Below are 16,364 nucleotides of genomic sequence, written 5' to 3'. Positions count from 1 at the left end.
AAGTAGGAACTGGCCCATCTGTGTAGGACCAGACACCTGGCTGGATTTTCACTGTAAAGACAGTCTAATATGTGGCTGTGTCTGTCACTAGAAGACAGGTTTTGGTGAAGAACCCCGTAGAGTACCAGTCCTGTTCTTCCTTGCCTGGCTTTTCTGTGGTCTATCCTTGTCTGCTTTCAGGCCATGTGTCTTTGTACTCTGGGAAACAATATCTTTAATGGAGCAGAAAGTAAATTAAATATGAGCCTATGAGAGAATGCAAGGCATGGCAAGAACAGAAGCACAATGTTACCACTCGTGCAAGTGGATCTCTTCAGGTGTTGACAAGAACAACCGGCATGAAAAGTCTGATACATAGGAAGGTAGTGAGAGAAAAGGACATCATCTCTTGGCAAGAATTAGTACAGTCTCGTGTAACAGGTTCAGAACATTAGTAGCGAAGTAATCGTTAAATTTAAGGCTTTTGATGCTTTCTAAAATGCATTGCAAGCACCATTAACTGTAAACTGAATTTGCTTTTTTAAAAAACACAGCAATATTAAAAAAGAAGCCATGAAACCATCATTAGCGGTAAAATTTATCATGCAGCTACTATACTGCCAGCTAGCCTGAAGTTACTGAATAGAAGGTAACAAACTGGGAGTTTCTTAAATAGCAACCCTGATGTTAGTTCACTGGGTTTTGCAACTACATTCACTTACATATTTCCAAATGTTTCTGAGACATTATTTCATTTAATGATTCCATCTAATTCCTTTAGGATAGACAAGTATTGTTTATTTTAGTGTTGTGGTAAGACAGAGGAGGATGCATAATGGCCATGTAATAAGCCTATGGCAGATCAAGAATATAAAGTAGGTGATAAGAGTGTAACTTACGATTTCTGATTCCTGCTTTATCGTTAGGCACCCAGCATATTTTACAGTTTGAAAAAAAAGTTTTCTCTAGACTCTGGTGTCTGTTGGGCTACATGGCAGTTAAGGGGGAGTTTCTGTGATCAGAATTTTGGCCACAGGTGTTCAGGTTTATTGTCTGTCCCAAATCAGAGTCCTGCTGTTGGTTTTTGGTTGTGTGGTGGTGGTGTGTGTTTTTGGTTTTTTGTGTTTTTGTTTGTTTTGTTTTTTGTTTTTTTTTTAAATCTGGCCTTGTGTCAATATCCTACAATCTGTTCTTAATCTAAAGAAGTGGTAGAATTGGATTGATTGTCGGTTTTATTTTACAGTTGGGCAAATACAAACCTCAACGCAGTTGAATGGACGTTCTGCTCTGTGATGTTTTCCCAGTGAACCTTGAAGCGAAAGTTGTGACTGGAATAGCACTAATTACATTCCCTTGGATGTCAAAGGACTAGAGAGTTAAATCACAGCTTAAGGCTTACAAGTCAAAATAATTTTTTTCATGATAACCACATCCCTATTGTCTTTCAGTCGTTATGAAATGAGGACTGTGTGGCGGGGCGGGATGTTATTATGTAAGGAGGGTAAGTTACCAGTTGAGACTGGCTCTGTTTTACAGCATGGCTCATAATACATGAATATACTCTATCAAAATGCTAGTTGCTCAATCAGAAAGGTCCATCAGCCCAAGACGTTTTATATGGGAATTAGATTTAGAATTTCCTGTATTGATATACATATATTTTTTTAAAGAATTCTGCCTTAGTGATGTCCTCAAATAAAGAACTAATTTTAAACAAGTTATTGCCAGCCTAGGGTCTGGCCTTTATCCTCATTCCTTAACATTAGCTTGAAGGTTTAATTCAAGTTATATTTAGTGGAATACTTCTGTAGTCCTTCATTTACATGTATGCCAACAAGCTTAAATGCACTGCAACCTTGGAAGACTTTCAAAGGAAGTAATAATTCCTCTGAAATAGGTCTTTTGAAAGCTTTATCTTGTTCTTTCTCTTTTTGTTAATCTTGGAGCCCCTTAGCATGTCAAAGCAATTTTTCTAATGTCACATCTTCTAGACATTAGCATGAAAGAGCTTTAAAAGATGATTTGAGAAAGAATAAATGTTGAATGAGCATTTATTATAGAGCCGTTTATGCTACATTTGCATTTTGACTATATTTTTGACGTGAAATGTTTGAAAAGCAGGCTAATTTGAAAGTCAATAGTCTCTAAACAATGTATACTACAAGTCTGTTTACACTGAACTGTTTCCTTTGTACATCAATTTACAAAAATAAGATTTCATTAGGCTTAAGCTGATTTGTTTATAGGGATGAGATTAAACTAGTCTCATTAGTCTTAATATTGAAATGGTATTCCCTTTAGAAATTTGGTAGTGATCAAATGTTCCTGTTTAAGTTACATTCGAGAGAATAGAGACAAACTCATCAGTCAATTGATAATGATCTTTTTTGAGTTCTGATTCCTTCCAATTCAACTATTATGGAAAGTTACTGAAGAATACTCAGGTCTGGAATGAGAAGAATAATATTTATTTACTACAGTACTACAAAAAAATTTTAAACAATTTTTTAAAATTTTGAAAACGTGACAAACTGAAATTGTCTGTCTATATAGTAGCTAACAGACTGGAGTTGTGCATAATTTGAATGATTTTATCTTTGTGCATGGAGACTGGCCAGATAGCATTTGGAACACTGATAGCAGTTGTTGTATGCTACCAGGGTAACACATCATGTATCATCCATGCAGGTATGTTATCCAAGATATTCTGGAGAAAGTACCTAAAAGAATTTTGGTTTTCAGGCATCACAGTATTCAATATATGTAATTTTAAAAGTACATGCTATTGTGGGTTTTCTAGCAATACCACTTTGCAGACAGCTTGCTAATTACCAAAATTTAAAGGAAAGTACGAAAAAAAAAAAGAGGATCTTCCTTCCATTTTTACCTTTCCAGTGAAATCTTGGCTTTATTAGAAGGATCAAATATTAACCGAGGAAAAGAATAAGCAAGATTGACATCTGTAATGGTCGAGAAAGAGATAAAAGAATAAAACGGGGATGGTTGAGCAGCCAGCAGGCCGTAAAAGAAAGCTATAGATGAGCTATGCTTTCAGATAGCTGTGCTACGTTGTAGGCAGGGCTCCTGTCATAGCCCCCCAAGTCTGTGATATTATACAAACTTGGAGAGCTCTTGGTCTTTTAACTCCAGAAGAGAAATTCCTTCTTCTCTATAGACCGGTAGTCACACTAGTCATGACAAATATGGTCTCTTAAAAATTGTTATGCATATTCATACATATTAACATTAGTTAATATTATTTTTGAGAATTACTGATTTGGGATGTGTTGGGTTGTTTGTTTGTTTTAAATATAGCGGGTTTTATCATAGTGATGGATTATTGTTTCCTGGATGGCATTTGTGCTGTAATTTCTGACGTGTTCCTATCACTTTGTCCTCAGTACGGGAAAGACTCAGAATCTGTATTGTGCAATAACAAAAGAAGGTGTAGCATAGAGAAGGGAGGGAGTAAGCATTTAACCGTTGCATGAATCCCATAAGGAATAGTCTTTGATTTAAGTAATGCAGTAGTGAACGTGCCTTTTCCTCATCTTCGCTATAGATTCAACTGTTGTTGCCATCCAGAGAGGAATTACAATTTCCCCAGCTTAGAAACCTTAAAATACTACTAATAACCCATCATTCTGATGTCAAGAAAGCCATAATCATTCTAAGTATGGCTAATGTGCAATTACACAGAAGCTGCCCTCCTTAAACAATCCTTTTTAAGTTCTCACAACACACAGAGGGCAAATCTTGTGGCGCCAAGTTGTAGAGATCAAAGGGCCCTGGTAGTAGCAAGGATTTTAAAGTGCCAATAATATCAGAAGAATGGGAATCCACAAAAATGAGCAACTTCTCCATGGGTGTTCTTGGAAGGTATATTTTTCATTCCTCTTGAGATATATCGGTTATTTTTTTGTAAAAAAACTCTGTTGAAATATATATTCTTAGAGCAGTGACTCACTGAAGAAGGTTCGGGGTACAACTAAATAAAATATGACCTACTGTAGGTATGTATACCTCTTCAGGTATAGGAAAGATGTCTGGACTATTTAATTAAATGCTTACATGTATTTACATGGAGAGAGAGAGAGAGAGAGATATACACACACATATGTTATATACACACATAAGTTTGTGTGCGTTATATGTTTAAACATACATATATAGTTGCCAGTGCTATCTGAGTATCTTATAGCAATTATTCTAATACTTCAAGTGACAGCCTAATTGAGAGGGGATGGCAGGGAAGGGTTTAAATAAGATATATAACAGAACTTAAATGGACACCACCCCCCACCCCCCTTCTGGTGGTATTTGATGTAAGGGAGTACATAAAGAACTAGTGAAAGATTTACCCTCTTACTGTCATTCTCAGACACATATATATAGGGAAAGCAAAAGAAACTCTTTAACTGTGAATCTTCTGAATAAGGTAAGAGTGTTCTCATAAAAGTAGGATTTTTAAAAGGGGATTGTTGAAAATGGCCTAAGAATAAAACTTTTGAACACTGTCTCCTTTTTTTCCGTGGTATGAATAAAAGCTCTAGCCTTTAACCTTTTCAGGTCTTTCTGTTCATCTTCTGAAGAGATTTACATGAGAGATGTTCTTTTTTGTTTGAGTTGTTTGATATAGGTGATGATCACGTAAGTGCAAGGGCCTATCTTTCTCGGGATCTTAGACCGCAGTACTGAGCTAAAAGCTTGCTCTCAGCAGTGGATAGCAGATGAAAATACCTCTGTCATGCTTCAAATGTTATTTCCCTGGAAGTTTTATCATTTTGGGGCAAATGCTTTACTGCTTGGGTGCCTCCAAACCCTAGTCTTTGGATAAAACTGTAAGAGGTTGTATAGTACCCTGGGCAATCCTAAGAGTATATCTGCTAGTATGAAGTAGTTGCCTGGGGGCTGGACTTCATCAGTCATGATATCTGTAGTAGCCTGTGTCCCTTCCCTCTTCCTGTATATGCAAGTAGGTTTTGCCCATGCTTTTAGAGATGAGAACAGAAACATTCTTTAATGGGAGACTTCTAGGGAAAGACAAGTTCTGAAGCCAGCAGTCCTATTATCTCAGCAAATTCTTGCCCTGTACATGCCTTTTGCTCACGCAATACTAAAGCATAGCAATTGAAGAAGCAGAATGCTTTCCCTCCCAACTCTCACTTCTTATATCAGTGATTGCCAAAGTTTTTGTTTGTGCTGCTATGTGGGGTAGTAGCAGCAGTGACTGCTGATCTGACAACAGCTACTACTGCATTTTGTCAAGCTTGCTTTGAATACCATGATAAGAGCAAGTAGTTTCTGAACCTACCTGTGACAGGTGAATAAAAAAGGACTCTTTCCCTGATTATGATTGTCTGCTCTAATAAAAACCTTTTCTAATTAAATCTTGCTTCACTAGAAATGTAGAGACATAGGGACTAGAAAGCACACAGAACTTAATTTTCAGAAAGACGGGAATCAGAAACTGCAGCAGCCACCTCCTCTGACAACTGCCTTGTGCTCCCTCTTGAGCAAACCCTAGCCATAAAAACAGGGTAAAAGCTCAGTGTTTAGCAGAACCTTAGACTGTATTTACATATTTAGATACGAGCCACAATATCCTGTTTTATAAGAGAATGTCTGCAATTTCTGCACATTTGGGTCACTTCCACCGTTCTTAAATGATCACTTTTTACTTTTCTATTCTGAATGAGCCTTGGTGTTACAGATTAATTTAATCCTGTTCATCTACCCAATAGCTTTATTCTTTTGTGATGTATTCTCTTGATCTTTTTTGACCTTCTCCCCATTTTTGTTTTCCTCGTATCATCCTGCTTTCCTGATTTTAATTTTATAACTTCATTCAGTTTCTTCAGAAAGATACCTTTCAAGACATACTTTCAGTAGTCAAACATATGGTCTCATTCTATAAACAATTTACTTTCTTTCATGCTACTTGTTAGAGTTGTATTGTTGTATTACTTCTGATGTATTTGTGCAAAGCTTAGTACACAAAATATGAATAAACAGCAATAAACACTGACATCTCTTTCTCACGAGCATTCAGAAAAAGAGAATAAAACAGAAATTCTGCTCTTCTGACATGGATACTTCAGTGTTACGACTATATACCTGGAAAAATGTAATAATGGCCAATGTCAGGTGAAAATATTAACTCTACATTTTATATGTTGTAATTTTTAAATTGTCACTCTTACGGCTTCCTTGCTGAACAGAAATTCAGCTTTTGGATAATAAAACGAGTCTGTGTAGGACAGGTATTGTTGTATTACAGTGCCCCTTTCTACTTCAATATAGAAGACTCAGAACAGTACAAATAGTCTGAAAGTTTATCAGGTGATTATTTTACAAGGAATCACAGCTGAGCCTTACCATTGTGCAAATGTCTAGAAGTTATCACTGCTAGTTAATTCTTCTGCAGGCAGAAGTTTCTAGTTAAAACTTCTGCCTAGTTGGTTTTTTGGAAGGTGAGGGAATGTTTAAGTATAATGTAGCAAAAGCTCAGCCTGATAACTGCTTTTATCTAAAATGCAGTAAAAAAATCACCAAGTGATTTTGTCCTCTTCCCTGAAAATGAGAAAGAAGGAATGAAAAAGAGACATGTCCAAGAGATTTTGAATAGATGATTACCTTTTGAGGTACGGGTGAGGAGCTTGTGGAAAAGGCAGAAGTCAGACTTCAGAATCAGTGAATCCCCTTGAACAGCCGACTAGTTTCGCAGACTGGTTTCTTGTTGTTTCTGGCTCCCTCTAGGAGCCCAGTAACCTTAGAACCAGAGCTAATCTACTTCTGTTGTTCCTGTTTCTATGTTCTTAAACATGTTAAGCTGTTCAGATGGAGAGCAATGTCTGAGGTGGAGTTGTTCATCTGTTCTGTGAACAGAATATATAACTTGACCAGTTGTTAATTAATTAAAACGTTCATTCACAATGCAGTTTTAGAGTGACATCAAATGGGATGTGCTATACGAAATTATATTCTAGTAATTCTCCCTATTGACTGCAGTCTTTTACTAACATCTCATCTTTTTTCATGTCTCTGGGTCCTGGTTAGTCAACTGTTACTTTGATACTTTGGCTGGTATAAACAAAACTTTCATGCTGAATGGCAGTTTGTGTGCTTCTATGGAGAGAAAATACACAATGCTGATGTATATCCAATCCCTGTGGCTCCTACGTAGTCTCATAAATAGGCATTAAGCCCTATTTATGCCTATTCATCCCTGTTCATTGACATGGAGTATAAGAATATGCTGGTCTTGCTATTTTTCCATGTCAAAATTACAGTGAACAATTCCAAGTTTCAACACAGTGTGATGTGGTCTGTATGTGAAATAGGGCTCCAGGGATGGTGTTTTACTGACCATGTGGCATCACTGGCATTCGGAATGCTGAGGTGGGATTCAGATGGGTTTCTGTGGAACAAGACCAGTTTACCCCAGCTTAGTGTCTGGCTGCTGGGTTTTTTGGGGGCCAGTTTGGTATACAGTGATTGAGCAAAGCTCCAACAGACTTCAGTTAAGAGGTTGGCCAGACTATGCACTAGTGTAGTAAGTCTTTTTAAGGTGTTAACATCACAAGTTTTATATGCATGTGGAGGTAAAAGCCGTTTTCATATACGACATTGGAACAAACCCATGAATTGTTCCCAGGCTACTCAGGTCAAAGGTTCTCTATAGCTCCCTGCCACCCAAGATGAGTATTGTTTGGGTCCTGGAGGAGAATTCTGCAAGTACCAATAACTGGAACTTGTCTGTCCGATTCATAATCAGCAAAAAATACAAATATGAAGGAGAACTAGTAGTGATCTTATAATTAAAGTATTAAATATTTTGTAGCATAAAAGCACTGAGTCAGACTTCACTAAAGTATTTGAAATTAGGACCTCTAAAAAATACAGCAGTTGAAGGAAAAAAAAGAAAGCTTCAAAGCTGCTTTTTCTCCCCCTTGGAAACCTGCTGGTGTTAGGATAAAATGAATAGAGAAAAGAGAAAGGTTTGCCTTCTAATAAAGCATCTGTTGTCCACTTTGAACATTTCTTACTTCTTTGTGAGTGTGTCTCTTCAGTTATGGCGACTACTAACAATGAAGAACAGAGGTATAGAAAAAGACAATACCTGTTATATAGCCAATATTTCTGATTTCATGTCACTTTGAACAGAATCTTCATTTGACCACATGCTGCGTCTAAAAGGAATTTCTTTGTTGGCTGATCCAAAGATGCCGTAAGATGCTCAGAAAAGTAAACTGCAGGAATCTGTTCAATAAGAAAGATAAAAACAAATCTTACAATTCATTCAGTGCACTGCTATCACTTTTAACTTCAGCCTATTTTCACATGCTGCATAAAAGCTGAATTCAAATGACTTGTGCTTTTTTCCCCTTTCTTTTAATGTTGTTCATTCTAGTCATGGATTATAGATTTCCTTCATCTTGGAAATAAAAGGTAATAAAATAAACAACTCCACATAGATTCAAAATGTGAGAAGGAATAAGAGGTGCACATACACCGCTGGATTGTTTAGAAGCCTGTGGGCAGTTGTTATTGCCACTGAATTTTTAGCTGCTGTAACCAAGCTTTGTGAGGGCTACCCTCCACAAAAGATTTGCACCCTTTCACAGCAGGACGTTCTCGGATTTGGCTGAGTTACCTGAGTGGTTCAGCAAAATTTTGGCCAGACCTCAGACACTTTATTTTTCTGTCTTCTGTAAGTGTTTACAATTCAAGGCCAAAATGAGAGGAGATTTTATTCTAAGGGCTACCTTCATCTCTTCCCAGTTAGCTCTTGTCCTGCTTGCAATGGATAAAGTCAGCTCATGACTGGCCGTTAAAGTGTTAAGCAAAGGCAAAGTAAAGAAATTTAAGATTAAAGTTTGACCTAATTCAACTCAGTTCAATAAAAAAAAACAACTGTTTTTTTTAAATTGATATGGGGAAAATATGAAGTTTTGAGTAGACAAACATTTGGATCTTTGAATTATTTAGAGTAGATAAGATTGCAAAGATGACTTCCTTTGTAACCCTTTTTTGGTACTCTTAAGCTCTCAAAATTTTCTCCTCAGATTCTTTCCTACTTTAGCCTCAAGTCTATTTTAGAATTTGAAGAAAAGCACTTGTAGGTTGTAGTTTTTTGTGCTTAAAAATATGTATACTTTTTCTCGTGAATCATACTACTTGTGAATAGAAGGAGGGCACCTGTGGGTCTGGACATAACTCAATCAAGAGTCGTAAGGCACTCTATTCAACCAGGATGTTTTTAATTGCTCAGATTTAGTTAATGACACATTTTCTGTATGCCTGAATTGCAAAGATGCTCTGAGATGCTCACATGGTACAATAATGAAATGTACACTTGGATGTAGTTAATACAGTGGAATTTTGTTGTGACTATAGTCTAGTACTGTTGGTCATGTGGACTATTATAGTGGACTTTTAAAGATTCAGGCTAGTTTTAATTTCTCACTTGCAATATCTTCAACATAAGAAATGTAGCATGCTTATGGAAGGAGTTAAGGCAGGTTATATAGAAATTATGTGTATCAGACACTTTATGGTATTTGTGTGAAGTCTTGTGATGATAAAGAGAAAATAAGACATGCACGTATCTTGCAAATGTTATAAACAATTGGTGTTACATAGAAGAAAACGGAGATTGATTTCAACAGCAGTGTGGTTCATACCACAATACAATACAAAAATTGGCATACTATATCAAACACCCCATCAATCAAATCTTGTGTCAGAGGCAGCACAGGATTTTGCAAGGAATAATCTTGTGACATGATCCTACTGTTCGAACTCAGTCGGAAAACTCACGGGTGTTAGTGGAGCAGGGCTGAGTCCTTGCAGAATAACCTGTTCCTACAGAGAAAGGTGTCTCAGTAGCCCTTTCTTTAACAGTGGTTGGCTTATAAACAGACTGATGAGGACTTGGATCCCTTCTAATAATAACTTTACCTACTTATTTGATAGTGATTTTCTTGTAAATATCTAACTCCTTTTTCTGTCTCATTCATGTCTTGGACTCAAATTAGTCATTTTGCAGTGGGTTTAATAAATGTTTCCGTGAGTTTAATAAATGTTTTGTTAAGTATTTCCTTTCATTAGTTTTATGCTTTTCCTTTTTAATTCATTTTACCTTTGTATGTATTTTAAAAGCAAGCAAACAAAAAAAATCGATCTGTTATCCATATCCTTCATTACTGCCAAATACCTTTTTAAGTCACCTTTCATTTCTTCCACAAAATAGCATTTCCCTGAGTACTGAGTAAGTTTACCTGGTAAAATACCTGCGTCAACTTGCAAAAAATTTAGGAGAGATCAAAAGAATAGTCTGAAATAGAGTTTCTAGAATATTTTCTGTTCATTCTCTAATATTCTTAAATCCATTCTCTTGTTTCTCTCTGAAAAGTTAAAATACTAATTATGGAAGCCCTGGAGTCATAAGGAGCGATGCATCCACTTCATCTAGGTCTTTGAGAAAAGTCTAGAAGTTCCTGGACCTTTGAGAAAAGATGATAAAATCTTTGGAAACACCAGAAACAAGATGGGAAAATGAACTCTGCCCTTCCATAAACTTCTCTGGACCAGTAGTTCCTTAATCTGGTATGGCAGAAACATTCAGGTTCTGCTGTGAAGCTGACTAGGCTTGCTCTGGGGAGGGGAAGGGTGGCAGGATTTGTGCTGACAGACCATGTTACTAACCAGATTTGAGCAAGAGTCCCTTCCTTTCACTGTTACATTCAATTTCAAATGAGGGCATAGCGGATATTCCCATTTAATCATTAGCAGCATACCTCTAGGCTGGCCACTCTCTGTCTCATTTGAATTCCTTGGTGCACAGCCACTGCTAGCTTTCTCAAGGAGTTTACTCTCTGAATTATGCATTGCTTCTCTTAAGTCATCAATAATGTTACTCAGAGCAGATGTATGTTCTGTAATTGATTAATTATCTCTTCATGGCAAATAGTAGAGTTTGTGATCGAGTAAGCAGGTTTGTACATTGTCTTGATCAAAGCATCAGAATCTGATTATGACTACTATAAAGAACATCCTTTGAAGTGGATCAGCACTCAGGTAATTCAATTATCTTCTTTCTGGAGAGTTCATCTTGAATGGAGGTCATTTGCTCAGGTACAAAGAGGTGGAAGATACTGTTTCCATTATGACCAATCTGGTGAATTTGACAGCCTCAAAAAAAAGATTACGTGAAGATTGTTTACTGTATCTGAGAGGTAAAGAGGTAAAGATGTGTGGTGTTTTTTTTTTTATTCTGTATATTAAATAGATATGATAATTTGTCTAAAATGGATCCTGTATTATATTTATCTACATCTGACCCCGACTACACTTGTAGAAAAAATGAACAGTTTCCAAGTTTAAACTGAAATTGTAGTAGGACTTATCAGAATGCTATATAAACTCAAATTTTTACCTACATTTGATTATCAGCCAATTTATTACCTCTTACCTTCCTCATAATTCTGGATGGAAGTTCATTTTTCAAACCAGGCATCACTCTTCTTTTTTCTCTTCTTTTACGTAGGGCTGAAAGTTTCAAAGGCCTATCCAGTAATCCAGGAATTATTTTTCCACACTTTTTCTTTCCCAGGAGTGAGTCAACATTTCTTATTTCATTATTAAAATAGATCAATGGTTCTTCTTAGGTACCAAAAGAACTTTAATACAAAGATATGAACAGTACTGCCAAATACTATTTTAAAGCTGAGATCTCCCAAGAAAAGTAATTCAAAAAAGTGAAAGGCATTTTTAGTATGAGCACTTGTAAAGATTAGAATTATGTTGTTAATTTCCTTCTTAAACATGAATCTCTTAGTGTCATTTATACTGTAGATATGAAGTTTGCAGCACAGTTCCGCAACGCAATGGACAGGTGCTTCAGACAGGCCTATAGAAGATCTTGTTAGTACTAAAATCTTTCTTCAGTTCTCAGTTAAGGAGATATGGGATTGAAGTGGTGCATAGTTGCTCTGCGGCATGGTAGATTTCATCCTGAGTGCATCAGGAAGACTCCAAATTGATGGAAGAGATTTTTCCTCAGATGTGGAGATAGTATAGAAACGTGCAAAACCAAAATAATTAATTTGTTCTTTATTTCTTCTACTTCACAACACCCCTGCTATAATGTTTCCTTTCGTCTTCTCACTGGGTAGATCAGAGACTACAAGGACTTTTTTTCCCTGTTTAACGTGGGTCTGATGTCTGTAGGATCTGACAAACATTGCAGAGTTAAAAGCTAACATGAAGGCTGAATGAGTGAAAAGTCAGATTAAGAAAACTGAAAAGTCAGCTTTTTAAAACAGCTACAAAAGTAACAGCTTCTTTCTGTGGCATGTGGAATATTTGAATGGAGGGGGGGAAAAAAGTAGATAATCCTTTATTATTTCTTTCTTTTTTCTTTTCCTTTTTGGATTTGCTTGGATGAATTCCATGGCCAGAATGGTTCCCCAATTCCTATCTCTACAACAAACAAAGGGTAACACAACCTGACAAGATCCAGCAGTTAGAATTCTCCACCTCAATGTTTTCTTTCCTGTCTTTCTTTAGCATTCAGGATCATGTCTCTCTAGGGTAGAAAAGGGAAAGATATGAAGGTATCATAACACTTGTAAGTTCTCTTGCAGATTCTTTGTAATCAATGGACATCAGGGAACATACGACAACAATACTTCCTGAAGTGGTGGTACACATGGTATGTCTTTGTAGTTAGCTTGAATTACAGAAGGTTTTGATTTAGATCTCATACCATCCTCTGCTGGTGGGTATTCAGTGGCCCTTGGTGAATCTGTCCGTAGTAGAGGACAGGGTGGTCCCCAAATTCAGTGTTTGTGAGAACTGACAAATCCTGCTAATTACATGTTTCTAGCCAGAAGGCAGAGCGATAAAAAAGGGAATAGCTGAAGGAAAATGAAAAATAGCCAGCCTTTGAGAGTTTTAAAGGGAGCAGGCTCCTTAGGACCATGTGGAATTTCTGAAAGAATTCTTTAAACCTCTTGCTGTGAAGAAAGGCCGTTTTTGTGAAAAGGAGGGCAGGCCCACAAAAGTATATTGAGGATTTAATATCTCTTCTTTCTTCTCTCTTCAGCTGGTGTTACTTGTGTCTCCTCCTTGCTCCTTAGGCTGCTCCGTGTTTGCCTACCTGCAGCCCCTTTGACATACTTTCTGGGATAAGAAATGTTTCTTTGTATGCTTTTGAGGAACTTTCAAGTGGAGACAAAATCCTCAGGCCCCTTATGTGTCTGGTTTTTTATATGTTAGTTTTGTCTCTTTTGGGTGACCTGTGAGACTAGCCCAAGCAAAACTAAGACTTCCACAACCTTCCATAATTTCATAATCTTCCATGCACACACATGCAGACATTTTTTGTGTTAAAAATATTTTTGAAATCGTGATATCAGGAAATTCATGTGCAAACTTAATTTTATTCTTCTGTATATCCCCTGGCTCTGCTCTGTACCCATCTCACCTGTTCTATATTTCTAATCTTCTGGGGCCATAATTCTAAGTACCTCAAAGTAGAGTATGTAAACCACTTCATCTGAATAGTGTGAGGATTCATTTTGCTAGTCGAGTATGGTTACAGCACTCTATTTCCATAGACTAAGGTTGATTTAGGTATATTTTTCAGGAGAAAAGGAAATAATTCCTTTCTGCTCTCCAGACGATGGTCTGCTCTTACGATTAAGGCATTATCTTGTTTGCTAGCTCCATAGTCTAGATTTTAAAACTCAAGTCTCTAAGAAACAAATGCTCTTGATTCAGTTTTTGCATGTTCTTTTTCCTTGACTGTAACTATATATGTAACAACAATAATTCAACTGTAATGTTTTGTACATTATTCCTTTAAAGAAGTGCAGTGTCTTCTCTTATTCTGTATCTTATTGACCAAAACTATACTTTGTATGAAACATAAGGAGTGGTCAGAAAGCACACTTTCTTCCAAGTACAGATAGTCCTAGTGGCCAGAAAGATAATTTGCCTCAAAAGAGTTCACCTTCCTTTAACAAAACAAACACGATTTTAATGCACTTTTCCCTTTTCTACTGCAGGGAGTGCTGAGAGCTGTCTGTGCTCATAGCAAAGGAAGTAAATTTTGTGTTTAACTACTCTCCCAAGAGTGGGTATAAGCATTTACAGGAAGTTTTTTGGTCCTCTTCCATTGTGGTGGTCCCTTTGCCTGCCTGAGCTGTATGTTTCAACTGCGTGAACCTAGGCAAGAAAATCTAATTTAATATACTATGTCTGCTGTAAACTGAGTAAGACAAGAGAGGGCTGCCTGTTCCAAGACATCTCTAAAGCACTGCAATAGGATCCTAGTCTTGGTTAAGTCTTCTAGATGCTAACGTACCATTATTAATTATAATAATGAATATAAGATATTAATTAGTGGCCTGCATTTTAGCAACACAGTTGAATAGGGTGTTCTTCTCTAGGAAGGAGTTAGATAGTGTGGAAACTGCAGAATGAGACTTCATAGTTTTAGTTGTATGCAGTACAGGCTATATGGAAGTCAAGCTCTGTTAGGACTGGTAGGTCTGTTGAGTCAAAACCTTATCCTCCACTGCAAACATCTCCTATGAAGTAATAATATGTTGCTTTGGCACAGCTGACTTTTCTACTCAGCTGAATCTCATGATACTGTTTTTCTCAAAATGCCCATACTGTGAGAGTTCCAGACTTACTGTTAAAGCAAAGGTCCGTTAACTTTGTTATTTTAGCTTCGTGGCTATATGTGATATGAACCCGTATAAAGTATTTTCAAAGGTGTTTCGGTTTCGGCTGCCGACGGCAACAAAAGCGCCACGCAGCCACCCCTCCCCCCGCCGGTGTGCGGAGGAGAATGAAAAGAAAAAGGCAGAAACTGGTGGGTCGGGATAAGGGCAGTTTAACAGAACAGCAAACAGAGGGAAACAGGAACAACAACGATACAAATAAGGAGAAAACACAACAACGAACCGTACGACCCAGACAGCCGCTCTCCCGAACAGCACTGGCACCGCGCCCCCCCAAGCCGCAAGTGAGTTCCCGCCCCCCCCCCCCCCCCCCCCCCCAACCCAGCGTGACGTCACATGGTATGGAATACCGGGCTCTGTTTGGCCAGGTGGGGTCAGCCCCCACCCCCCGGCTGTGCCCCTTCCTGGAGTCCGGTGAAAATTAACCCTGTCCTGGCCAAACCCAGGGCAAAAGGGAAAACTATAATCTGAAAGAAAAAACCAAAAGAAATTACTTAGATGTTTCTTTGCTTCTTCTGCTGCTGAAGAAGTAAAGTCCATTTAATATAATGAAGATGGTAGTTGCATTACGATATGTGTGTGACCGTGGAGTTATTCCATTCAAAGCCATGGAACACTGATAAAACGTAGACATGTGAATGCTGGAGCAGTAGCCAAGCAATGAGGAAGTTAAGTGGTCGAGACTGTTGGAATGGAAACGGAAATCATTAAATGTAGGTGTCAGGATTTTGACATGTGACTCTGTCTTGCAGTTTTGCAACTGATACTGAAAAGAGAAAAAAAAGAAACATCCTATTAAAGAAAAAAAGTTTTCAAACTTTGCAGACCAAAAATATAAGCCATTCAAACAAATCAGTGAAAACACTCCTACAGTTTCCATATGTTGTACTTTCTGAATAGATGTGGTTTGTAGTGGCGTATCAATGGAGTGGCAATGGAGCATCTGGACTGACCAGCCGGGGATGCCTGGAGCCCAGCTGGGGTAATGCTGCTCCCCACCATGTCAGCGGGGCTCGAGCCTGTGAGCCCTGTCTGAGGGGCAAATGAAATGGATGCTTAATTCTCTCCTATTCTCTCTCTTTCTCTCTCTCTCTCTCTCACACACACACACAAACTTTGAGTCATTAGTAGACTGCCTGCTGTAGAGATCTCTGGGCTTTACACAATCTGGCGGTCTCTGTCACTGGAAAGGAGATCTAAATCAAATCACAGCAGAGAAGAAGAAAAATTCCTCTTATAAGAGCTGTCACCTTGCTTTTAAAGATGGCTAGGATTTGAAGGGGAAAAAAAGTATTCAGAAAGAATGTATTTCCATAATCCAGCAAACTTTTTCTAGCTTGAAATATTTTATCGTTCTACAGGGAGTTTTCTGTTGTGTCCTTGGTCTCTGTGACCTCATGTGTGACTTTGCACACCACGATGTGAGGGACCACAGTAATTTCAGTCCATCTCATCTATGGGAGACAGAAGCCCCTGACTGTGATAACTCCTACGAACAACTTCTGGAATCAAATAATGTTATGCTGATATCAATTATAAATGTTATAAATATAGATCAGTTTCCAGCTAAATATTGAGTCTTGGGTTTTCCTGAATAAATGGAGCTGTGGATCTGATAGGAACTGA

Source organism: Opisthocomus hoazin, chromosome 12 (genome assembly GCF_030867145.1).
Source record: "Opisthocomus hoazin isolate bOpiHoa1 chromosome 12, bOpiHoa1.hap1, whole genome shotgun sequence".
Classification (NCBI taxonomy): domain Eukaryota; kingdom Metazoa; phylum Chordata; class Aves; order Opisthocomiformes; family Opisthocomidae; genus Opisthocomus; species Opisthocomus hoazin.
Note: the sequence above shows the minus strand (reverse complement) of the source record.